We start from the raw sequence: 27,870 nt of genomic DNA on the forward strand, positions 1-27,870 counted from the left end.
GCCAGGTAATCTTGCTTGCGGACCTCGGTAAAGTGGCACCTATGCCCAACAGGTGGACCATCCTTAGTTGGCCCCTGTGGCCCTAAATAAAAAATGGACACTTTGTGCTTTTTATTTCCAAGTAGGCCGCATGAAACAAGAAGACATCGGGAAGAACATCGGCCCAGCAGAGAAGGAGAAGGCCACCACCAGTTTTTTTTTTGTGTGTTTATTACAAACTGTAATGACTGCACTGGTTGGTGCTTTTGGGTGCTTTGATGTTATTGGTACTGGTGCATCGATGCAATGCATGCTGTCTCCTCCCTCCCAACAGGAATTTCCTTCTCTTTGTTTCCCTAAAAAAAAAAAAAAACACAGGTCCTGGGTTGCGTTGTAAATAAGGAATAACGTCACTGTAAATAATGCTCCCCACCGTAAATGTATAGTTTGAAAACAATTCCGCAATTCGGTTATCCTGTGGGCGCAAGTCTGTTAGGCAGGATGCAATGCAGCAGGGGGACATATTTATTTGTGTTTTAAAATTGTCGCACTCAGGGTCAGGTTAATTGTAGAGGGAATTACACCTACGTGTCACACTAAAAGTAAAGTTTTATAGGCCCGAGCACGGGCCTGAAGGAAGGAGGGTGCAGTGTAACGAATATGAGAAAGTGTAAAGAATGTGAGAATTATGGTTTTGTTGTGTGTAAATGGCACCCTCCGTAATGTAAAGAAAGGTCGAAGCTCGTCCTCTTAGTTAATTCCATAAACCTACACACAGAGCACCATATATCCTTTTAAATAGTTAGTCCCTTATTCTATGTAGTTTAAGGATGTGTTTCCCAATAGTTTGACTCTTCATTGCATCGAATTAAATAAGAGTAGGTCCCTCCGATGCCCCATGCCATCTTCCAAGTGCCAGGTTTGCCAGGTTTGCTACAATTGACTCCTTTAGCCACTTTGCTGCTGCATTTTCATCTCCCGTCCACTTTGCTGCATTTGACTCTATTACGCACGAGGTAACCACAAAGAAGAAAGGCGGGTCTCCACCTCGTCATAGAGGGGAGGAGTGAGTCGGCCCTGCTCATCCAACCCAGAACGAGGGGTTTGGCTTGAGAGGGCGGAGAGAGAACGCTTGGGGGAGGTTCGAAAAGGTTCAAGGGTGGGGCTTATATAACCCGCGGGAGACGCCCACACAAGAGAGATGCGCTGGAGATGAGCAGGTGTGACCAAGCCGCCGTGATACGTGCCGCGCTGCAGGAAAAACGGACCGAGGCAACGCAAGGAGTGCGCGACGCAGCAGGCGGAGAAAGGAACTTCGCCCGCGCAGTTTGGGACCGCGGGAGTTCGCACGACCGCGGCTCGGCTTCTTGACGGCAGTGCCTTCTGGCCCGACCGTGCCCAGGCCCCGCAGAACCTTCCTTGCCTCTCCAAGCCATCCATCTCCAAGCCTTTCGTTCCTGCGTGCATTTCCCCATGTAAGTGTGAATGTTCGTCTGTCTTTCACGTTGTGCTGGGGTTAATTAATTAAGCTTGTATAGGTAAGCTAATGATTTCACTGTGTCTCGTGCTCCTTCCATTTCCCTGTATATAACCTTGACTGCTCTTTTTGCTTTGGCTTGTGTAAATAATTAATAAATCCTGTTATTCCTCCGTACTTCTTCTTCTTCTTCATTCTCGTTCGGTCGCTTTAGTGGTTTCAATATTGAGTGTACGTCGCGCGATTCGGCCAACGTTCAGAATCGGGTTAGTCTTTGTTAACGGTTCGGGCCGCGGCTGCCATCCGCTCGGCAAATTACCATGTTATCCGCGGCCGTGAACGAAGCTGCTCACCGGCCTTTCCGGAGGTCGCGGTGCAGCTTCAGGGACCACGTCGGTCAGTAACAAACGAGGGGACTAATCCCCCCTCAAAAGGGGAACCATAGGCCGACGTCGGGTTCCGTAACAATATTAAGCCAGCCACCTTAACCGTCAAGCCAACACCAGGCTTTGGGATTTGTGTTGTCATGGGGTATCCGTGCCATCCCGACATAGGAAGTCTCACGACTTCCTGATAGGGAGAGAATCTGTGGGAATGGAAGTGAATGTGGTGTTTTTATTAAACATGGCATTACTTTCAGAGAAATTGATTCAAATTGAAGGCTTCAACTGAATATATTGAACAATTTTGGCTTGGATTGAGATATGACAGTTATCAATTTTTCATAGACCCAGTCAACCACAAAATTACAATGTGACCCAGGGGGTCCTGAATATGTGCAAAGAGGTCCTCTTCTGGTGTGGTGACTTCAATAGCCATGGCATCCTGTGGGGCTGCGGAGGTACAGATAAAAATGGAGTGTCTTGAAGATATCCATGAATTTTATTTCATTGCAAAGGGAAGGGGACTTGTATCAACCCATCCTGAGGTCAGGTGTCTTCCTTCAATATAACTGTTGTCTCTTCATCATTAGGTCATAGATTTGATTGTATGGTCCACGAATCATACTATAAATACTATTGCTCACAAAACAATCCTCATCTGTGGATGTTCAGAAGAAGTTACTCAGAAAGTAAATAAAAGTGTCCCTGATACAGATGAGGTAATCGATGTAATGTTTGAACACTTGAAGGATGGTGTATTGAAAGTCATTCTCGAACTATATAACAAGGTTTGGTCAACAGGAAAGCTCCCCCCTTGACTGGAATCATTCCATCATCAACCCAATCCTTAAAGTTTTGAAAAGCCCATAAAAATTCGTGCTCTCATCGTCCTGTTGCTCTCACCTCCGTCCTCTGTTAAATTATGTAGAAGATGGTCATGAACATCTGGTTTATTTCTCCGGAAGAAATGACCTTTTGTGTAAATTTCGAAGTGGGTTTCGGAAAGGACGTGGTACTCTTCACCATATCAGCTTAGCTAATGATATCAGGAAAGCTTCAAACGAACCATGAGTCGTTATTTGGAGTATTTCTGGCATCCAAAAGGTTATGACAAATATGGAAGGAAGGTCTCCTTTTTAAAATCCATCAATTAGGGATCAAAGGCAAAATGATTTGAAGGAGTGGACACTTTTTGTCCAATAGAACCTTTCAGACAAGAGTCGGCCAACCCCTGTCCATCATAGTTCAAACTGATAATGGCTTCCACAAGGCAGTGGTGCAAATCCAAACACTTTTTACCTCCTCCACCGAAGGTGGTCGGAGGTTATGTTTTCATACCTGTCTGTCTGTTTGTCTGTGAGCAGGATATCACAAAATGTTGTGGCTGCATTCGGATGGAATTTAGTGAGAGGTTGGGAATGTGACAAGGACGAAATTATTAGATTTTGGTGAATATCTGGATCCGGATATGAGAATTTTTTTGTGATTCTTTCCCATTGAGTGCTCTGGCTAAAGCCGATATACAGTACGATATCTCAAAAAGTTGTGGGCGTATTTGAACAAAACAAGGTGGTTGAGTTGCATGATTGACAACAACAGAGCCTGCAGGTTTGCGAGGACAACTCAGTCAAGAGGGTTATGGGAGTGAAGAGGGTGGATAGAAAGAGGATCGGTGAACAGAGGGAGGAGATTGATGTGCAGATGAACTTGACGGCGAGATTGATGGAATGACGGCTGAGATGGGCTGGACGTTTGGTGCAGATCGGGGAAGAGACAATGGCAAAGAGAGCGGACACGTTGAGGGAACAAGGCAGGACGAAAAGTGGGAGACCATGGTTGAGATGGGAGGATTGTGTGAGGAGGAATATCAGTAAGGTGGGGGTGGTTGGAGTGGCTTCTGTCTTCGGAGTGGATTTCAAATAACAACACATCACATGGTACAAATGAGTCATATCTATGAATTCAACAGTGGAAATACATAATAACACAACAATATATATCTATATCTACATCCCCTTATTCTGAAAATTAATTTACCATTGCCTGGTTTGTAAGGAACCATGACATTGTTTCTGTAAGAGCACAACAGTGCACGATTTCTCTCTTGAGTCGGTGAGACATAAAATAATTTGGTCAAGGTGCCAGCGATAATTCGCCCACTCTCTCTCTCCTTCTCAGAAAACACCGTAGTGAAGCGCGGTGCTGCACGCGCTAAGGCTTACGAAAAGAGCAAGCGGATCAACGCGGTTCATAACAAAAGAGTCTTTATTAAAAGAACTCAAACTGCAGCACTGGTCGGGCTGCGCGCCCCGTATATATCATGAGGCCACGCCTCTCTCTCGGGCGTGGCCCACCCCCACTTGGTGTGCGGGGTGATGTCACCACGCCAGTGCTTTCGTGTCCGCCACAGTAGAATAATTATTTTGCTTTTAATTCCTCCGACAGCCACGCTCCCTGGGGGTTAAATATGCAGTTATATGACGAGCAGTGGTATCCGAGTGAAAGCCACACTCCCTGGGGGTTAAAAACCCAATCAAAATCCGTGTCTGAGTCAAACCAACATCCGCTGGGGGTTAAAAGGGATAAAATCCTGTTCAAAATCCATGTCCGAGTCAAAGCCACACTCCTCCTGGGGGTTAAAAGGGCTAAAACGCTGTTCAAAACCCATGTCCGAGTCACAGCCACACTCCTCCTAGGGGTTAAAAGGGCAAAAAACCCCGATCAAAATCCATGTCAGAGTCAAAGCCACACTCCTCCTGGGGGTTAAAAGGGCAAAAAACCCCGATCAAAATCCATGTCAGAGTCAAAGCCACACCCCTCCTGGGGGTTAAAAGGGCAAAAAACCCCGATCAAAATCCATGTCCGAGTCAAAGCCACACCCCTCCTGGGGGTTAAAAGGGCTAAAACCCTGTTCAAAATCCATGTCCGAGTCAAAGCCACACTCCTCCTGGGGGTTAAAAGGGCAAAAAACCCCGATCAAAATCCATGTCAGAGTCAAAGCCACACCCCTCCTGGGGGTTAAAAGGGCAAAAAACCCCGATCAAAATCCATGTCTGAGTCAAAGCCACACCCCTCCTGGGGGTTAAAAGGGCAAAAAACTCCGATCAAAATCCATGTCCGAGTCAAAGCCACACCCCTCCTGGGGGTTAAAAGGGCAAAAAACCCCGATCAAAATCCATGTCAGAGTCAAAGCCACACACCTCCTGGGGGTTAAAAGGGCAAAAACCCCCGATCAAAATCCATGTCTGAGTCAAAGCCACACCCCTCCTGGGGGTTAAAAGGGCAAAAACCCCGATCAAAATCCATGTCAGAGTCAAAGCCACACCCCTCCTGGGGGTTAAAAGGGCAAAAAACCCCGATCAAAATCCATGTCCGAGTCAAAGCCACACCCCTCCTGGGGGTTAAAAGGGCTAAAACCCTGTTCAAAATCCATGTCCGAGTCAAAGCCACACTCCTCCTGGGGGTTAAAAGGGCAAAAAACCCCGATCAAAATCCATGTCAGAGTCAAAGCCACACCCCTCCTGGGGGTTAAAAGGGCAAAAAACCCCGATCAAAATCCATGTCTGAGTCAAAGCCACACCCCTCCTGGGGGTTAAAAGGGCAAAAAACTCCGATCAAAATCCATGTCCGAGTCAAAGCCACACCCCTCCTGGGGGTTAAAAGGGCAAAAAACCCCGATCAAAATCCATGTCAGAGTCAAAGCCACACACCTCCTGGGGGTTAAAAGGGCAAAAACCCCCGATCAAAATCCATGTCTGAGTCAAAGCCACACCCCTCCTGGGGGTTAAAAGGGCAAAAACCCCGATCAAAATCCATGTCAGAGTCAAAGCCACACCCCTCCTGGGGGTTAAAAGGGCAAAAAACCCCGATCAAAATCCATGTCCGAGTCAAAGCCACACCCCTCCTGGGGGTTAAAAGGGCTAAAACCCTGTTCAAAATCCATGTCCGAGTCAAAGCCACACTCCTCCTGGGGGTTAAAAGGGCAAAAAACCCCGATCAAAATCCATGTCCGAGTCAAAGCCACACCCCTCCTGGGGGTTAAAAGGGCTAAAACCCTGTTCAAAATCCATGTCAGAGTCAAAGCCACACCCCTCCTGGGGGTTAAAAGGGCAAAAAACTCCGATCAAAATCCATGTCCGAGTCAAAGCCACACCCCTCCTGGGGGTTAAAAGGGCTAAAACCCTGTTCGAAATCCATGTCCGAGTCAAACCCACTCCCCCTGCGGGTTAAAACCCGCTCAGAACGCCCATTAAACTCGGTGGAGCGTGGTTGAATGGTCTAAGCCGGTAGTTGCACGGTCAGGTTCGAAAGGATCTGGTCCCGTGTGGGGTTCGATCCCCGCCGTTGCCGAGACTGGACATGAGGCACCGTGGGCCTCAGGCCTTGCGGATAATTGTTAAGTCAAAGCAAATGAGCTAAGATTAGCCCACGCAAGGTTCCCACCATTTTTACTTTTTCACTGGAAACCGCATTAATCCATTTTAATTCTTCCACTCATGCGTTCATTGCTGTGACGTCACCTTCCCCTTCTCGTCAATGTTTTTAAAAAAGAGCATTTAAAGAATATTATTAATCCTTCAGGAATTATCTTTTCGCTTATATAAATCGATGGAGAATCCGGGAAGGTAAAAATAAAATAAAATATCAGTTTCCTTCCGAAGAACTTCGAACGAAAAGATTTAATCTGAAACCGAATGCTCTGTGAAAATCCCATGTTGTCAAGTTTATACACCGCTCCAATAGTGTACGGAAGGGTTGTGTGAACACTTTTTACAGGTGCTTTTATATGTTGCTGAGCAGGAATAGTGTAAATGTACTCGTAATTTAACGTCATGAGGTTTACCCAAACCGACCAATCCCCTCAACCCTCATCCGTACGTACGTCACTTCCTCTCCTGCCGTCGCCCATTTGTCGTCACCCCGAACCAATCGGCAGATGGATTTGTTTTCCAATTCGCTCTTCGACTTCTTGTTCTGATATTTATCGGTACTTTAGAGTATTTTGAATGGCAGGATTCGATTCGGATTGTTTCATTCGTAAACAGGGTGAAGAATGAAGGAAATAACTTGTCAACATCAATCAAAATCAACATAAATTGTCAACTTGTGTTTGGTTAGTAAAATCAGGAAGTCGAGCCATGTGGGGAATGTCGAGTCGCGGGAATTGATTGTATTTCTCTCGTCACTTGATGGTGCACAGGGACCTTTTGATCACCCGATATAACATGATATTTACTCCCGCTAGGGAGTGATGCATTCGATCGTGTGTGTGTGGGGGGGGGGGGGGTGTAGGTGTGTGGGGGGTGTGGGTGTGTGTCCGTGTGTGTGGGGGGGGGGGGGGGTGGGTGTGTGTGGGGGGGGGGGGGGGGGGTGGGTGTGTATGGGGGGGGGGGGTGTGTGGGTGTGTGCGTGTGTGTGGGGGGGGGGGGGTGTGGGTGTGTGTGCGTGTGTGGGGGGGGGGTGTGGGTGTGCGTGGGTGTGGGTGGGTGTGGTGTGGGTGGGTGTGGGAGGGGGGGGTGGGGGGGGGTGTGTGTGGGGGGGGGTGTGAGTGGGGGGGGTGTGGGTGTGGGTGTGAGTGGGGGGGGGGTGTGGGTGGTGTGTGTTCGTGAACAAGATATCTGGGAAAGTTCTGAACGGATTTGGATGAAAGTTGGTGGGATGATTGCCCTTGGGATAAGGAAGAATTGATTAGTTTTTGGTGAAGCTCAGGATATTATTCCGGATCCAGGAATTTTTTTGGGGAATTTTTTTTCTGTTTTACTGCATTAAAGCTTTTATTCTTATTCTTCAATGATGTTTTTCCCCTGTAATTCCGAGATATATCAAAATTTATTCTCTGACAGTTAGGGCCTACTTTCTTTTTCATTTATTGTTTTGGGGAGAGGCGCTGTTAAACAAAATGTATGATTCCAACTTGACCCATGGCGCTCCACTGAGTGGCGTTCAAGTTAAAAAAAGTTATGGACGAGTTATGACTAAACTTGGTGGACGAGTTCGTTATGGTGACAAGAACAAGCCGATTAGATTTTGGTTCAGGTCCGAATCCAGATCCGGCCTATCATTGGATACAAAATGTAAACTGTTCAGCCTGGCTGAGGTACGCCCTTTACTGACGTTTATTGGACTTAAATAGTAGATTTCTCAAATTTTTAAAATATTTTTGATGGTGATTGATATTTATGTTATGGCGGACACAACGCCAGCGGGTAATAATTCCATGCACCAGTGGGTGACGCGAGCAACCGGGCGTGGAAGCACGGCTCGGGCCACGCCCGGAGCAAAGGCGTCATGAGGCGCAGGGTTGAACTGAAATACATGCCCCGCCTTTCGGCCGACCGCCACGCCCGAGGGCAAGGCGTGGCCTCGGGACATATATGCGGGCTCGAAAGTCGAGCCCGCCCGGTGCTTACGTGCGAGCATAGAATAAAGTGTTTTGGTTTGTACAACGCGTGGTGGCCTACCTTCTTGGCAAACGAGTTGTGTGTGCATAGCACCACACTGGTGACCCCAACTGGTTCAGCCGTAGCTGACCCCTGAATGCGCCATGGCTACCAACGCTGTCGCCGTTAAACTCCCGGAGTTCTGGGAAGCACAGGCCGACGTTTGGTTTGTGCAGGCCGAAGCCCAATTCTAGCTCCGGGGCATCACGGCGGACGACACCATGTACTTTCACGTGGTCGCCGCCCTCGGGCCTGGCACTGCCGCCCGCGTCGTGTCCATCCTTCGGCACCCGCCGGGCGCCCACAAGTACGCGTCGCTCAAAGGACTTCTCCTCACCACGTTCGGGCTCACGGAGGCCGACCGCGCCGACAGCCTCCTTGACCTTCCCGTCCTCGGCGACACACGACCGTCCATTCGGCTCGGCGACACACGACCGTCCATTCGGATGGATTATATGTTGTCCCTTCTTGGAGACCAACGCCCGGATTTCCTTTTCCGAGCGCTTTTTCTGCGCCAGCTACCTGCGCAGGTGCGGCTCACGCTGGCCGGTTCGACCATAACGGAACCCCGCACCCTGGCCGGAGAGGCGGACAAATTTTCGCGGTCTGCGACATGCGACCGCCGTATGGCGCTGCTGTATTGGATCCCGGTGCGGAGGTTTTAGCGCCGCACACGCGGCCGACGCATAGCGCTGCCATACTAGATCCCAGTGCGGAGGCTTCAGCACCGCGCCCCCTCGTCACCGCTGCTACACCCCGTCCACCACCGCCGTCACGACCGATGCGGCAGCCACCACCGGGGCAAACCTGGTGTTATTATCATGCCAGGTTCGGCCGCAAGGCAAGGGCGTGCCGCCCGCCATGCTCTTTCGACGGGTCGGGAAACGACCGGGCTGGCGCTCACTTGCGGCCATGAGCGTCGGCCATTCCGGCAGCCTCCTTTTCATTACAGACACCTCAGCTGGTCGCCGTTTTCTGTGCGACACTGGAGCGCAGGTAAGCGTCCTCCCTGCCTCCGCGTCCGACAAGCAAGCCGAGGGCCGGGGCCCCGCCTTGCTCACCACCAACGGAACTCCCATCCGCACATTCGGGAAGCGTCGTCTCGCTGCGTTTCTGGGGACTGCTTCCAATGGTCTTTCGTCACCGCCAGCGTAGCAATGGCCCTGCTCGGTGCGGACTTCGTTTGTGCGCATGGGCTGTTGGTGGACGTTAAGCGCCGATGCCTCGTCCAGGCCGAAACCTTCAGCTCGCTCGCTTGTTCGCTGAGCGGCTCGTTGAGCAGCTCGCTGAGCGGCTCACCGAGCGGCTTACCCAGCGGCTTGCTGAGCGGTTCCGTCCCCGCGAGGTTGGTCTGTACGCTTCCGGCAGCGGACGAGTTTACCCGCCTCCTCGCCAGTTTCCTGGCGCTCACGCTGCCCACCTTTTCAGCGGTGGCCGTCAAACACGGGGTGGAACACCATATTCCCACCGTTGGACCACCGGTCTACGCCCGAGCGCGCCGCCTCGACCCGACGAAGCTCGCCATTGCGAAGGCGGAGTTCGCCACGCTGGAGCGGCTGGGCATCGTCCGGTGCTCCAACAGCGCATGGGCCTCACCTCTGCACATTGTGCCCAAGCCCGGCGGCGGATGGCGGCCGTGCGGAGACTACCGCCAGCTCAACAACGCCACCACCCCCGACCGCTACGCGGTCCCGCATATTCAGGACTTTTCCGCCCGGTTGGCGAAAACGACCATTTTTTCCAAGGTGGACCTCATCCGGGGCTACCACCAGGTCCCCATACAACCAGACGATGTACCAAAGACGGCCGTTATAACACCTTTCGGCCTCTTCGAGTTCTTGCGGATGCCTTTTGGGTTGAAAAATGCGGCCCAGGCGTTCCAACGGCTCATGGACAGCGTCTTGCGCGACTTGTCCTTCGTCTACGTCTACCTGGACGACATCCTAGTCGCGAGCGCGTCCCGGGAGGAGCACCTGCTCCATCTCCACGCGCACCAGAGTGCAGTGCATAGAGCCTGTCCTCCGCTGGGTCCTCTGGGACTGGGATTCTGAAGGGATTCTTGAAGCTCCGAATTGCAGCCTCGGTTCGCTGCACCGCCTCCTCGCTCTCCTTGATGTTGGCCTTCTCCAGGTCCCTGTGGTTGCCGGCCTTGGGGCATTCGGGGTCATCCACCATGTCACACATTTCCAAGAGCTTCTCAAAGTACTGGGCACGGATAGATGTGGTGCGGCACCAGCGCTGGTATGCCCCAAACATCTGGAAGAGGCCGAGGAGACCACCTGGAAATAGGACAGAAGATGATTGTTTATTCACAACATTTGGCTGCATGTAACTCTGAATATTATAGTAAAACTGGGCACGTCATACTCATGCACTTCAGATTTAGCTGAGGATTTGGCGAACTTGATGAACGTCTCCTCCATCATCTTGTCCACTGCAGACAGCGACCCTGGGATTACAGACCTTGCCACAGCAATGGCTCCGCGATCGATGAGCTCCATGGCAGCAGGGTGGCTGAGCTCCAAGTTGGTCATGAAGACCTCAAACCATGCCAGATACCTGTGGACGAAAAAGGAATTTAGTGGGTGTAAAATATTGTATCTTTTTATTTCTTTATTTTTTGTATACAAGATCTAGGCTCGTGAAACAGCTAACATTAATCACACAAAAAAAATCAAACAGACACATAAAACATATAATAAGGAGAGCGGTAGACAAGATGGGGAGAGAACGAGAAGCACACAAACACAACATTTGAGAGCAGGGACATCGGGAGATCTGTGGGAGGGAGAGGGCTTGGGGGGAGGACGTGTGGGAAGGGGTGGGAGAAGGGGGGTGGGGGGCAGGGTGGGAGAAGTATAAAACACAAGGACACTGCAAGGACTTCCAGGAAAGAAGTTGGTATTTCAAAAGAGTGGATCTGGGGTGAATTAGCGGGGGTAGAAAAGATCAAGGTTTTGGGGGGGGGGGGGGGAAGATGAGAGATGGTGGTGAACAGCTGTTTTAAAGACCTGGAGGGAGGAGTGCGATTGAAGAGAGTGAGGGAGTTTGTTCCAGAGGCGGGAGAAAAGAGGCATGAAGGAGTGAAGGTGAGCAGAGAGCCTAGATTTTTGCAGTTTAACCATAAGAGGTTTGGTGGCAGATCTTGTGCGAGCAAGGCCGGAGAGGAGTCGGTAGAAGACAGAAAGACCACCAACCTGCCTACGGTGAGTGAGTGAAAGGCCCTCGGAGTTCGCTTCATCGTGGGAGATTCCAATGATTCTGAAAGCTTTGGTTTCACGTGAAGTCGAGCTGTGAGAAGTCGTGAAGTGAGGCAGGAGCACCGACACGGAGGGGAGAACAGTATTCCATTGAGCTGCGAATGAAAGCCTTGTATCTGGTGAGGAGCTCAGGTGTGCCAAGGAAGGACTTCCCACGACGGAGGATGCCCAGTCGGCGACTGGCTTTGGAGGCCAGATTGGAAATGTGGTTTTCCCAGGAAAGATCATGGCAGATAGTGAGACCCAAAAGCGTGAGTGACAGAACTTCTTGGAGAGGATTGTTGAGAAAGTAGATGGGAGCGTTTTCCAGTCGGTCTTTTCAGAGAGACATAGTAAGAGTGTGAGATTTGTCAGGATTGAAAGACATGTTCCGCTTGTTTGACCAGTCTGTGATTTTGTCCAGGTCTGCAGAGAGTGAGTATGTTGCAGACTGCTGAGCTGAGGGGTGAGGAATGGAGTGGCAGAGAGTGGAGTCATCAGCAAAGTGATAGAGGGGATTTTCAAGAGAGTCAGAGATCATTGATGAAGATCAGAAAAAGCACAGGGCCCAGAACACGACCTTGGGGAACTCCAGCCTGAACAGGAAGGGGAGATGAGAGAAATCCATTCAGGGCCACACGTTGACTACAACCAGAGAGGACGTCCACAAGCCATGCGTGGAGATTTCCATGGATACCAAAGAGGAGAGTTTGGTGAGCAGAGCGGGGTGCCAGACCGTATCGAAGGCACGTGATATGTCAAGGGAGACAGCTCTGATTTCCTGTTTGGCATTGAGGACCTCCATCCATTGTTGAGAAAGCAGAAGCAGCATGTCCAGAGTAGAGTGACCAGGTCTGAAACCAAATTGATGATCAGAGATCAAGCCATTGGGGAAGAGGAAAGATTTCATATCTGAAGCAATGATGGATTCCATGACTTTGCTGATAATTGGGAGAAGGCTGATTGGTCTGAAGTTGCTAGGATCTGTTTTTGCACCGTTTTTGTGTAAAGCGGTGATGTTGGCTGATTTCCAAGCTGATGGCAGATGACCTTGAGCAAAAGAGAGGGTGAAGAGAACAGAGAGAGGGAGTGAAAGAGCGGCAGAGCAGGATTTTAGGACCCGTGGGCTGGGAGGGGAGGGGTGAGGGGAAATTAGAAGGGGAGGGGTGAGATTAGAAGGGTAGGTTTGAGGGGAGATTAGAAGGGGAAGGGTGAGATTATAAGGGGAGGGGTGAGGGGAGATTCGAAGGGGAGGGGGGAGATCAGATGGGGAGGAGTGAGATTAGAAGGGGAGGGGTGAGGGGAGATTAGGAGGGGTGAGGAAAGATTAGAAGGGGATGGGGGAGATTAGAAGGGGAGGTGTGAGGGGAGATTAGAAGGGGAGGGGTGAGGAAAGATAAGAAGGGGAGGGGTGAGGGCAGATTAGAAGGGGATGGGGGAGATTAGAAGGGGAGGTGTGAGGGGAGATTAGAAGGCGAGGGGTGAGGGGAGATTAGAAGGGGAGGGGTGAGATTAGGAGTGGAGGTGTGAGGGGAGATTAGGAGGGGAGGTGTGAGGGGAGATTAGAAGGGGAGGGGTGAGGGGAGATTAGAAGGGGAGGGGTGAGGGGAGATTAGAAGGGGAGGGGTGAGGGGAGATTAGAAGGGGAGGGGTGAGGGGAGATTAGAAGGGGAGGGGTGAGGGGAGATTAGAAGGGGAGGGGTGAGGGGAGATTAGAAGGGGAGGGGTGAGGGGAGATTAGAAGGGGAGGGGTTTTTTTTTTTGTTTTTTTTTGTATACTGAATCGAGGCTCGTGAAAGAGCTAACATTTATTTCACAAACAAATCAACCAGACAAACAAAATATAAAAAGAGGGAGCGGAAGACAAGATGGGGAGAGAAGGGGAAGCACACAAACATAACACTTGAGAGCAGGGAGATGTGTGGGAGGGAGAGGGCTTGGGGGGGAGGAGGCGTGGGAAGGGGGGGGGGGGTTGGGAGAAGTATAAAACACAAGGACACCAAGGACTTCCAGGACAGAAGTTGGTATTTCAAAAAAGTGGTTTTGGGGTGAAATTAGCGGGGGTAGAAAAGATCAAGGTTTTGGATGGGGGAAGATAAGAGATGGTGGTGAACAGCTGTTTTAAAGACCTGGAGGGTGGAGTGGGATTGAAGAGAGTGAGGGAGTTTGTTCCAGAGGCAGGAGAAAAGAGGAATAAAGGAGTGAAGGTGAGCAGAGAGTCTTGATTTTGGCAGTTTAACCATAAGAGGGTTGCAGGCAGATCTTGTGCGACCTGTAGGAATATTTGGGGGACAGAGCACAGAGAGAGCTGGGGGAGCAAGCCCAGAGAGGAGTCGGTAGAAGACGGAAAGACCACCAACCTGCCTGCGGTGAGTGAGTGAAAGGCCCTTGGAGTTAGCTTCATCGTGGGAGATTCCAATGACTCTGAACGCTTTGGTTTCAACAGCGTGAAGACGAGCTGGGTGTGAGGCAGGAGCACCAGCCCAGAGGGGAGAGCAGTTTCCATTGAGCTGCGGATGAAAGCCTTGTATGTGGTGAGGAGCTCAGGTATGCCAAGGAAGGACTTCGCATGATGGAGGATGCCCAGTCGGTGACTGGCTTTGGAGGCCAGATTTGAAATGTGGTTTTCCCAGGAAAGATCATGGCAGGTAGTGAGACCCAACAGCTTGAGTGACAGAACTTCTTGGAGAGGATTATTCAGAAAGTGGATGGGAGGGTTGTCCAGTCGGTCTTTTCGGAGAGACATCGTAAGAGTGTGAGATTTGTAAGGATTGAAAGACATGTTCCACTTGTTTGCCCAGTCTGATTTTGTCCAGGTCTGCAGAGAGTGAGGAGGCTGCAGACTGCCGATCTGAGGGATGAGGAATGGAGCGACAGAAAGTAGAGTCATCAGCAAAGAGATAGAGAGGATTTTCAAGAGAGTCAGAGAGATCATTGATGAAGACCAGAAAAAGCCCAGGGCCCAGAACACTGCCTTGGGGAACTCCAGCCTGAACAGGAAGAGAAGATGAGAGAAACCCATTCAGGGCTACACGTTGACTACGACTAGAGAGGAAGTCCACCAGCCATGCATGGAGATTTCCATGGATACCAAAGGAGGAGAGTTTGGTGAGCAGAGCGGGGTGCCAGACCGTATCGAAGGCATGTGAAATGTCAAGGGAGACAGCTCTAATTTCCCTCTTTGGCATTGAGGACCTCCATCCATTGTTGAGAAAGCAGAAGCAGCATGTCCAGAGTAGAGTGACCAAGTATGAAACCAAATTGATGATCAGAGATCAAGCCATTGGAGAAGAGGAAAGATTTCATATCCGAAGCAATGATGGAATCCATGACTTTGCTGATAATTGGGAGAAGGCTGATTGGTCTGTAGTTGTTGGGATCTGTTTTTGCACCTTTTTTGTGCAAAGCGGTGATGTTGACTGATTTCCAAGCAGATGGCAAATGACCTTGAGCAAAAGAGAGGGTGAAGAGAACAGAGAGGGGAGTGAAAGAGCAAAAGAACAGGATTTTAGGACCCGTGGGCTGATGCCGTCAGGTCCAGTTGCAGCATCAGAGTCGAGGGTTGACAGAAACTTTTCCACCTTGTCAGGAGGAAAGGACACAGAGTCCAGGAGCAGCTGGGTATGACTGGGTACGGTGGGTACAGAGAGGGATGGGTTTGGGACACAAAATTTAGAGGCAAACACAGAGTTGAGGCATTCAGCTTTTTCACGTGCGGAGTCAGCCTTGTAGCCATTTGAGGTGAGGGAGGGGATGGAGGGGGAACAAACACCAGAAACAGATTTGACCAGACGCCACCAGGATTTGGAAGAGGGAGACAGATAAGAGAGTTCGGTCTTGAGAACGGAGAGATATTGTTTCCTGGCTCTCCTGAGGGTGGACACACTTGTTTCGGGCTTTGTGAAAGGAAATGAGATTTCCTTCTGTTGGATTTGCTTTCCAGGAGACGAAGGCAAGTTGTTTCTGGGCAACAGCCTCATCACAAGATTCCGTGTATCATGGACGGGAGGAAGGGTATGACAACTCAAGACGAGGTGGGAAAAATCTGTGCATGAGAGAGAGCAATTTACTTTGGAAGAATTCGCAGGATGAGTTGATGTCAGAGGCAGTTGAGATGGGAGACTAGTCCAGATGATTAATGGCTGCTTGAAGACCGTGCCAGTTGGCCTGAGTGAAATGCCAGACTCGTCGACGCTGAGGAGGCTCTCTGAGAATGGTCAGAGAGATGTTCACTTTAACAAACATATGATCAGTTGAGCCGATTGTAGCAGAAGAAGAGCAGCAGACATTTTCAGGGAAGTTAGTCATAACCAAGTCCAGAAGAGAAGATGCTCCGTTGACCGACATCCGTGTCGGGAAATTGACAGATTGTGTCAGTCCCAGTGAGTCGCAGAAGTCCTTTGCTGAAGAGCCATGGCTGGTGAGAGAGGTACCCACACCCAGCCAACTGGCATGGTGACAATTGAAATCACCACATATGAGGAAGAGAGAGTTGGGATGGGTAGATAGAAGTTGGTCTCTATTATCAGACAGCGAGATGTAGATGGAGTCATCACTGTTTGGTGGACGGTACAACACACATATGAACAAAAAGTGGGAGCAAAGGGGAAGCCGTAGCCAAAGGTATTCGTGGGGGTGAGGTGGAGAGAGGGCAGTGCAGGGCGAGTGAGGAAGAGAGTTTTTTATAAAGATAGCAACCCCACCTCCAGGACGAGGCTCAGGTCTATCATACCGGAGGAGGGAGTAACCTGGGAGAGATACCAAGGCATCAGAGACATCATGAAGGAGGAAAGTTTCTGTTAAGCAGATCATGTCTGGTTTGTCAGAAGCAACCTGTATGGAGAGATCAGTCAAGTTTGAGCGAAGGCCCCGGATGTTTGAGGTCCATACCGTTAATGAAGAGGAAGGGGGAGCATCGGATCCAGAACAGGGGGGGGGGAGGGGAGGGGTTGGGTAAGATGTGGAAGAGGAGGAAGAGGTAGGGAGAGCTGTTGAAGGTGTGTCAGAGATTTCAGAATTGCTTGGAGAAAGGGAAGAATGGGGTGGACAAAAGGTTTGATGGCGATTGGGTGAGGCACAGTGAGGTGTTATTTGAGGAGGGGGAAGAGTGAGGCAGAAGATTGGGGGAGATGAAGGTGAAAGTTGTAAGGGGGAAGAAGCGGGGAGGACGCTTTGAGGAGGAGGGGTGAGAGGGGAGTCTAGGAGGGGAGGAGCGAGGGAGAGGCTTGGAGGGGCGGGGTGTGGGGGGAGTTTAGGAGGGAAGGGGCAAGGGGGGAGATTTGAAAGGGATGGGTGATGGGGAAGGTTTGGAGGGGAGGGGCAAGGGGGAAGATTTGAAAGAGATGGGTGATGGGGAAGATTTGGAGGGGAGGGGCAAGGGGGTAGATTTTGAGGGGAAGGGTGATGGGGAAGTTTTGGAGGGAAGGGGTGATGGGCAAGATTTTGAGGGGAGGGGGAATATTTGAAAGAGATGGGTGATGGGGAAGATTTGGAGGGGATGGGCAAGGGGGTAGATTTGGAGGGAAGGGGTGATGGGGAAGTTTTGGAGGGGAGGGGTGATGGGGAAGATCTGGAGGGGAGGGGCAAGGGGGGACGATTTGAAAGGGAAGGGTGATGGGGAAGATTTGGAGGGGAGGGGCAAGGGGGAATATTTGAAAGAAATGGGTGATGGGGAAGATTTGGAGGGGAGGGGCAAGGGGGTAGATTTGGAGGGGAGGGGTGATGGGGAAGTTTTGGAGGGGAGGGGTGATGGGGAAGTTTTGGAGGGAAGGGGTGAGATTGGATTTTGAAAAGTGCATGATTAATGGGAAACTAACATTTATTGCAAAATGAGTTTCTTGAGACTGTTGAGTCAAAAATACATTTGAGGATGCTGAAGGAGGGGTGGAGTGCAGGAGAGTTTCAGGAATGTAGAAAAAAGGAACTGTAAGAGATGGAATTTTTTTTTGGAATGAATAGATTTGGTGAGCAAGTCGAAAGCATCTATATTATAATAGGCGTAGGTGATTCTGTCTGTCTGTCTGTCTGTCTGTCTGTTGGACGTCTGTCCGGGGGTGTGGCTTACTCGTTTTGCAGAGTAGCTCCACCCACTCCTCCTTCTCGAATAGCTTTGAGGCCTGTTTAGTTAGGCCCGTGCTGTCTTTCTCTCTCACACAGGTTTATTTCAATTCTAATTCGATATATCATTTCATTTTTCGCAGTCGCTAACATAGTTTTAGACTCGGTTGAAAAAAAACGGGAAGAAAATCCGATGAAAGTTTCCATTTATAGAACGAAATGAAATCTCAAACGCCTGTAACTTCAAGGCCTTCTTGAGTCTCTCTCACGCCTTTATCTCCAATCTAACTCACCATCTGATTTCATTTTTATTGATGGTTTTAGACTCGGTGTCAGCAACGCGGGAAAATGCAGAGATATATTTGAAAAAATACACCATATCACCGCCCAACACTGCCCAACCGCCAACAACCGCCCAACATGTATCATACACCGCCAAACATGACACAGACGGCAACATGTCGACATTATCGCTTTTTCTTTAAACCGAGTGAACCGAGCCGAACCGAATAAACCGAGTGAATTTCACCGAGCGAATTTCATCCAATTCCACCGAGTTTCATGAAATTACCGAGAGATATTTCTTCGTTTTTATTTTATTAGTTACCAGCAGAAGTACCCAGCGTTGCTGGGTGGGGGAGGGGGGAAGGGCACGTACACTTTAAACATGTATATACATGTGGGATGTGGGATATATATACATGTGGGACATGTGTGTGTGTGTGTGTGTGTGTGTGTGTGTGTGTGTGTGTGTGTGTGTGTGTGTGTGCGCGCGCATGCATATATGTGTGTGCGTGTGTGTGTGCGTGCATATATGTGTGTGTATGTAGGCTAACCCCCGCTCTTACAGGGAAAATGGCCTTAAAATGCATGTTGTTGTTGTATGTGTATGTGTTTATATATGTCTGTGTGTGTGTATGTGTATATATATATATATATATATATATATATATATATATATATATATATGTGTGTGTGTGTGTGTGTGTGTGTGTGTGTGTGTGTGTGTGTGTGTGTGTGTGTGTGTGTGTGTGTGTGTGTGTGTAAACATGGGCCGGTGTGTGTGTAAAGTGTGAGGAGTTATTGGAGAGGAAAATGCAGAGATATATTTTTTTTAAATCGCGCCATGATTATAAACGAAAATACACCGCCTAAAATAAGTCAACACATATTTAAAATTCGCTTTTTCTTTTCCGTTAAGATATATTACTTTTACTTTTGATGACAGTCGTCACAAAACGACATATATTTCTTCGTTTTTATTTCATTCAACATTATTAGCCGGAAGTAAAATATGGTTCAGGAAATTACCGAGAGATATTTCTTCGTTTTTTTATTTATTAGTTATTTGCGCATACACTTTAAATCGGTTTCTTTGAAATCTTTAATTTTCACAATGTAATTTATTTGTCATTTGATGATGACGAGACACTTCCTCTTGACGATCGTGACAATTCATGCGTTGCGTGGAAACTTCCATTTCCAAAATGAATGGCACAGCTGCACAGTCGATGAAGAACGCAGACTTGAACAGGATGCAGCAAGAAAACGAATGAGAAGGGCGAATGAGTCCGTCGTCGAACGGCAATGCAGACTTGAACAGGATGCAGCAAGAAAACGAATGAGACGGGAGAACGACTCCGTCGACGAACGTCAATGCAGACTTGAACAGGTTACAGCAAGAAAACGAATGAGACAGGAGAACGAGACAGTCGAGGAACGTGAACACAGACTCGCACAGGATGCTGCTGCAACAACGATGAGGAGGGAGAACGAGACCCTCGACGAACGTGAACACAGACTTGCACAGGATGCTGCTGCAACAACGATGAGGAGGGAGAACGAGACCCTCGACGAACGTGAACACAGACTCGCACAGGATGCTGCTGCAACAACAACGATGAGGAGGGAGAACGAGACAGTCGAGGAATGTGAACACAGACTAGCACAGGATGCTGCTGCAACAACGATGAGGAGGGAGAATGAGACAGTCGAGGAACATGAACACAGACTCGCACAGGATGCTGCTGCAACAACGATGAGGAGGGAGAACGAGACCCTCGATGAATGTGAACACAGACTCGCACAGGATGCTGCTGCAACAACGATGAGGAGGGAGAATGAGACAGTCGAGGAACATGAACACAGACTCGCACAGGATGCTGCTGCAACAACGATGAGGAGGGAGAACGAGACCCTCGATGAATGTGAACACAGACTCGCACAGGATGCTGCTGCAACAACGATGAGGAGGGAGAACGAGACAGTCGAGGAATGTGAACACAGACTTGCACAGGATGCTGCTGCAACAACGATGAGGAGGGAGAACGAGACAGTCGAGGAATGTGAACACAGACTAGCACAGGATGCTGCTGCAACAACGATGAGGAGGGAGAATGAGACAGTCGAGGAACATGAACACAGACTCGCACAGGATGCTGCTGCAACAACGATGAGGAGGGAGAACGAGACCCTCGATGAATGTGAACACAGACTCGCACAGGATGCTGCTGCAACAACGATGAGGAGGGAGAACGAGACAGTCGAGGAACATGAACACAGACTCACACAGGATGCTGCTGCAACAACGATGAGGAGGGAGAACGAGACCCTCGATGAATGTGAACACAGACTCGCACGGCATGCTGAGCAACAAAGACGTTGGAGTGCTCAGCAAACATATACAACCACAGCCATAATGAATCCGGCCGAAGTATCCGATAATATTGTTCAAGAGCATAATTGCGGCCCAATGACGTCACCATGTGTGTACTGTTCTGCACACCATTTCACAAATGAATCAACAGGACAAGGGGATGGATTTACACTGTGTTGTTCCAAGGGAAAAGTTAAATTGCCTCCACTATTTGCCATACCTGCTCGACTGCAACAACTTTATCAGGGTGACGATGGAAAATGTCGCAACTTCCGAGACAATATCCGGAATTACAATTCGGCATTAGCTTTTGCATCAATGGGTGCTCAGATCTCATCTCCTCTAGGAAATGGACCGTACTGTTTCAAAATCCATGGTCAAATTTACCATCGCTGTGGTCCATTACATCCATCACATGTACATGAACAAGCACAATTTGCACAATTATTTATTTTGGATACAGCTCAAGCTACAAAGGAACGTATGAATCGACCTGAGAATGACAGATGTTTGCAAGAATTGATGGCAGAACTGCACAACATACTATACTATCTGACGTTAATCCTCTTGTCACATGTTACAACACTATGTTCGAGCATGAACAGGAAGAAATCAGGAAAGCTGTCCTTGAAGATCGCCTCCCTTCTACCTTGGAAATGCATTTTCGTCGACTGTGTGCAGACGACCAAAGACGTTACAATATACCAACTGCTGATGAAATTGCTGCTGTCTTCGTTAGTGGACAAGATGGTGAACCACCTGCAAACAGGGATTTCCAGGTTCATTTGCATGACCAGGGCTTACACAATCTCTCTCCACTTTCCTCTCACATTGATCCCATGACATATCCCATTCTCTTTCCACATGGCAATACAAGCCTGGATGGATGATAAACATGCCTCACCAGCGACAAACTGCGGTTCGAAACAAGGTAACTCATCGTGAATTCTATGCCTACCGACTGGCTATTCGAAATGAATTCAGCACTATCCATTCTTCGGGGAAGTTGTTCCAGCAGTATGTTGTCGACGGATATTGCAAGGCAGAAGCAAATCGACTGCAATACTTCAAACAAAATCAGGAAACCCTTAGAGCCATGGAATACAGAGGACTACTGGACCACGTCCAGAACGTTGCTGCTGATAAACAACGTCCTGTCTGTCGTATCGTCATTTTGCCGTCGAGTTTTGCAGGGAGTCCAAGAGCTATGCAGCAGAACTACCAAGATGCTATGGCCATTGTTCGCAAATTCGGAAAACCAGATCTTTTCATCACGTTCATGTGTAATCCAAAATGGACAGAGATGCAAGAAAACATCGGACAACACCAACGAGCTGAAGGCAGACCAGATTTAGTGGCACGCGTGTTTCATCTGAAATTAAAAGAGTTAATCGACGATATAACGAAGAAGCACGTGTTGGGCAAAGTACGTGCATTTCTCTACGTCGTCGAGTATCAGAAGCGTGGCCTACCGCATGCCCACATATTACTCATGCTGTGCCAAGAAGATAAAATTTGTACCGCCAAAGACATTGACAGAATTGTTTCTGCACAAATTCCAAATTCAAATGAGTCACCAGAGATCCATTCCTTGGTGAAGTCTCACATGATACATGGTCCGTGTCGCACTTTATATCGCCATTCAATTTGTGTGAAAGATGGAGTGTGCAGTAAAGGCTTTCCAAAAGCGTATGCTGCAGAGACACTTGCGAGCATAGATGGCTATGCCCTTTACATGCGTCCCCCAAATGGACCCACCATAACCGTTCATGGAACCGATGTTGATTGCCAATTTGTGGTCCCATTCAATGCTTATTTACTGAAGAAGTACAGAGCACACATCAACATTGAGGTTTGCGCAAGCATAAAGAGTATAAAGTACTTATTTAAATATGTGTACAAGGGACATGACTGTGCCAGCATCGAAATTCGAGAGCGCGGGAGAGTGGAGGTGGACGAAATAAAGACCTATTTGGACTGCAGATAGGTCAGTGCCCCAGAGGCAGCATGGAGATTGATGGAATTTGAAATGCACAAACAGTCCCCATTCCATCACCAGACTTGCGGTACACTTACCTGAATTGCAGACTGTTGTGTTCAGGGATGGTAACGAGGAAGAAGCCATTGTACGACATAGGGGTACAACACTGACAGCTTGGTTTCAGTTAAACCAGAGAGACCCTGAGGCACGAAGTTATCTGTACCATGACATTCCAAAATATTACGTATTTGAAGATGGACGAAAGACATGGAAACTTCGACGCTGGGGCGGCAACAAGGTTATCGGTCGCATGGTTTCGGCAAGCCCTATGGACATTGAGCACTTTCATCTTCGTGTACTCCTGCTGCACTGCCCTGGTAAAACATCATTTGAAGATCTCAGAACCGTAGATGGAGCAGTTTGTGAAACATACAAGGATGCAGCCAGGAAATTACATTTAACAGAAGATGATACAGAATGGGACAGATCCTTAGCTGGTGGAGTTATCTTTGCCATGCCACAACAATTGAGATCTCTTTTTGCAACCCTATGCATATTCTGCACACCAACAGACACGTCGGCACTGTGGGAAAAATATAAAAACGACCTTTGCGAAGATTTTGTGCACAGCGGCCATATCTTGGAACAGAGTATTTTCATGGCATTGCGAGAAATACAGTCCTTCCTCCTGGGACATGGACAGACCTTGGAAGCATTTCAGTTACCAGTACCTCCAGACACTGTTGAAGATCTTTCGAGCGATGATTATCAGTATGTACCGAGAGATGAACATGAAAAAGGTGAAAACAACAGACAACTACTAAATGATGACCAAATCCAAATTGTAGATGAGGTCCTACAGGCCGTTCATTGTAGGGACCAGTACACAGGCAACCGGTTGTTTTTCGTTGATGGACCGAGCGGAAGTGGCAAGACCTTTCTCTATAATACGCTTCTGCACATCTTGCGAGGCCAGTGTCGTTTGGTTCTTCCAATGGCGTACTCGGGCATTGCAGCAACATTGCTAGCAGGGGGCCGTACATCGCACCATCGATTTAAATTGCCAGTGCCCATTTTGGAAAACTCCACATGCAACATATCACCTACGAGTAAAGATGCAGATGCTCTAAGGAAGGCCAACCTATTCATTTGGGATGAAGCACCTATGGCTCCAGCATATGCTTTCGCGGCTGTTGATCGATGTCTCCGGGATGCAACCAGCAACAACATTCCTTTTGGTGGAAAGGTCTTACTTCTTGGTGGGGACTTCAGGCAGGTTTTGCCTGTTGTACCTCGCGCTGCACCTGCAGCAATCATCGCCACATGCATCAAGCGTAGCAAGTTGTGGCCAAAGTTCAAACAGCTGAACTTAACATCAAACATGAGAGCTAATGATGATGAAGAATTCTCAAAATGGTTACTTTCGGTTGGAAATGGGACTGTGGAAACAATTCCTGACTCAGATTTAATACGACTGCCTGATCGTATCTGTGTAGAAGACAACATTTCTTTAGCAGAGGCTGTTTTCGGTAATTTGAGCGAAATCCATTCAAACTATGATGCGCTGGCACAACGCACCGTGTTGTGTCCAAAGAATGAATCCACATTTGTGATAAACGATGAGATACTGGACGCATTTCCTGGGGAAGAAAAGACGTACTTCAGCGCTGATTCCATTGTCTGTGATGACCCTTAAGAGGCACTAAATTATCCTATGGAATTCCTAAATCAATTAACTCCTTCTGGAATGCCATTGCACAAACTTCATCTCAAAGATGGTGCTGTCATCATGTTACTCCGTAACTTTGATCCGAAACAGGGACTGTGCAATGGTGCAAGATTGGTTGTTAAAAGATTGTTGCCAAACATAATAGACGGAGAAATAATTTCTGGCAGTCACAAAGGAACACGCACATTTATACCCAGGATTAGTATTTCACCTTCCGATACAACACTACCATTCGTACTCAAATGCCATCAATTTCCAGTTCGTGTGGCATTCTCTTTCTCAATAAACAAGAGTCAAGGTCAAACATTACACAAAGTTGGGATTTACTTACCATAACCCGGCTTCAGCCATGGCCAATTATATGTTGCATTGTTGCATGCCAAACGATTTGAGGATGTCAAGGTAAAGGTAGTCAGTAATGGCCAACAGGGAAAAATTGATGGCCACAGTGGAATCTTCACCCGTAATGTTGTTTACCCGGAGGTCCTGCAGTGACACCATTCAGGCAACAAAAGAAGGGCACGAAGGAAAATGGTTAATTACTCCGACACATTTACAGACTTGGCATTTAATATGGAATATTTTTTTTGTGGGGGTGAACTTACTTTTCAAGATGACTTAGAACCAAAAGTTCATTGGAATTATGTTGAAATTATTCTCGATTTTGTTAATGTGACCTTTAAAAGAAACAAAAACCACATTTGACATTTTGAAGCAAATAAATTGATCCTTGAAAGTGATGTCAACTGATATCGAACTCAATTGATGGACAGTACTGTGTTAAACTTCTGTACGTTTCCCAGAAGTACCTCTTTATTTTGCACATCAGCCCAATTTTTTTTTAACAAAAACAAAAGTTAAATTACGACTGGGATTACGGACAGTAAAATTACAGTTCAGTACTTCGTGTAACCCCCACGAGCATTCAGGAGAGCACGTACATGTTGAGGCATGCTGTTCACGAGATTTGCCAAGGTTTGGACAGGAATCGCTTGCCATGCAGTGACAATAGTCTGCTGCAATTCACGCACAGAGGTGGGCTGCTGGTCCAAGTTGTCGATTTGACGCGTTAATTCTGCCCACAAGTTCTCTATCGGATTCATATCCGGGGACATGGCAGGCCACTCCATATGCTCTACACAACGGTCAGCAAGAAAGTGTTGGATCCTGTGAGCACGATGAGGCCGTGCATTGTCATCTTGGAGGACAAAGTTTCCTCGAAAGGCTGCACGAGCAAATGGAAGCAATATTTCTTCCAGAATACCCCTGTACTTGAACTGGTTCAGGTTTCCATTCAGAACAACCAGGTCAGTTTTGCCACCTGCATGAAAAGCAGCCCAAACGGTCACCCCACCACCTCCAGCTTGGACTCTTGGCACTATACAATCTTCATTGTGGGCTTCATGCACTTGTCTGCGCACTCGGACGCGGCCATCTTGACGATAGACCAGAAATATAGACTCGTCACTGAAGATCACGTGATTCCAGTGTCCTGGCTGCCATTGATGGTGCTCTCTGGCCCACTGCAATCGGCGCTGGCAGTGTTGTCTGTTCAGGCGTGGCTTTCTCAGAGGGATGCCTGGCACGATAGCCTGCTTGAACCAGTCGTTGGTTGACGAGCCTTCTGGATACAGGCACATTTGTCAGTTGCTGCCACTCAGCCCTAAGCCGATTAGCTGACTTGGTACGGCCATTGCAGACTAACCGGTGCAGCTGGCGATCATCCCTCCTTGTGGTTCTGCGGGGACGTCCTGGCCTCGGTATTGGAGTAGGGACACCCCTCTGAGCATTTCGTTTCAGGATATTTGACACCTGACCTTGAGTGATGCCATACTGCCAAGCAAAAGCACGCCGTTTCATGCCGGAATTTCGTAAAGCCACCACTCCATGACAAACAGCATTATCGAATTGACGGATCATCTCCAGAGGAAGTGGCCATAACTTTTGTAGACGTGCAGCAGTTGTTTTCCACTAATACAGAACGCAACAACCCTTATATACCCGATTGTGAAGCCAATCGTCAAATGTACCTGTCCGTACATTTTGTCGCACAACATGTGATATAATCCTGTTATTGACTTCTTGCTGTGACAGACAATCAGTGACATGGTTCTTTTAACAAAGAAATCACCGAAGCGTAAAAGAAACTCACCAGATTTATATACTGAGTTCAGAAAGTAAACCCAAGTCAAGAAAAAAAAAATATTCCATATTAAATGCCAAGTCTGTAGTTGCGGTGATTGAAAATTCACCGGACCATTGTTGCTGTTTTGATGCTTTTTACTGCTGTTTTGATGCTTTTTCACTGCTGTTTTGATGCTTTTTCACTGCAGTTTTTTCACTGCTGTTCTGATGCTTTTTCACTGCTGTTTTGATGCTTTTTCACTGCTGTTTTGAAGCTTTTTCACTGCTGTTTTGATGCTTTTTCACTACTGTTTTGACGCTTTCCACTGTTGTTTTGATAGTATTTTGATGCTTTTTCACTGCTGTTTTGACGCTTTCCACTGTTGTTTTGATAGTGTTTTGTTGCTTTTTCACTGCTGTTTTGATGCTGTTTCACAGCTGTTCTGATGCTTTTTGCCGTTTTTTTAAATATAAAAATCTCATTTCAAAAAAAAAGGTTCCAAAAAAATCTCACAATGATGACATATAATTCACCGAAAACGTTGAAGCAACCGCATAATATTACGGTGATGTTTAACTCTGAGTGAGAATAGTTCTAAATTTTCAAAACTTTCTTCTGATATTTGTGATTTATTTCAAACAAACTGTATTTCCCATCTACACGGGCATGTATTCCTATTAACGTTATGTAAAGTACATAAATTGTGTGGATTACATCATTTGTGGATGTGATCAATTGCCAGTAACCATTTTATATAACTGAATGTGCAGGTGCAGCATCTAACTCAATATGTCGAAATGTCACACACATCCATGCCCGTGGGATTCCCACGGGTGACCCCGCTAGTCCTTTTATAGAAGAAGAAGAAGAAAAAGGTGTTATGGGACAGCGGATAAGCTCTCATATTTTAACAAATTGTGCATTTTTTGAGAAAAGCATGAAATTTCTCGCATAGTTGGTATATACCATAATAGTACATGGTGTTATGTAGAATTATTATATGTAAGTGCAAAATTTGCTGCACTAGTGGAACCAATGTTTTTTTGCATCTATATACCCTTGGCAACAAGACCTGAGTTGGTTCCATTTTTTTCAATGGCGTCTTCGGCGGCCATTTTGAATTTCAAAATGGCCACCGTTTTTTGAAATTTTGTATGTATTCTAATTTCTACAGTCTTAAACTACACATAGATAACTATAATTACAATAATGAAAGAAATATGAACATTTGCTTTATTCTTTTTTATCTTACAGGTATTCATAGACGAGTTGGATTTCAGCTTCACCGCGGCATAATGTCATCGTTTGAAGAGCCGCCTTCTAAGAAGCAATGCACAAGTTACGAACTTTGTGTATTCTGCCAAGAGAGAACTCCTGAACCTTTGGTTGACGTTGCTCATGCCAATTTCAAATGTGCAATTTCAAATTTCCAGGGAGCAGCCACCACCAAAACACAATCACACAATGAAAAGATAAATGGAACATGTGCATTTATTGGACAGCACATCATCCAGGAGTTCAAATCTGATCGGCAGGTGCAATATCAGCCAAAGTCCTCAACTTCAACCTTCAGGTTCACAACTGAAACGCCATTAGGGGTTGGACTTTCACTCCATAGCCATCATGCACACCGCAGTCGCAGAGACATAGACATGTTGTACCAGAGTGGCGTTGGTATTTCATATCAACGTGTAAAGGAGATCACTTCAAAGATTGCCACCACAGTCCAAGAGAATATGAATATGAATAAATTCAATGGCGTTTACATGCCTCCAGGACTGTTGAAAAATCTGCCAATCAGAGG

The sequence above is a fragment of the Myxine glutinosa genome, chromosome 12 (genome assembly GCF_964187855.1).
Source record: "Myxine glutinosa chromosome 12, kmMyxGlut1.1, whole genome shotgun sequence".
Lineage (NCBI taxonomy): Eukaryota > Metazoa > Chordata > Myxini > Myxiniformes > Myxinidae > Myxine > Myxine glutinosa.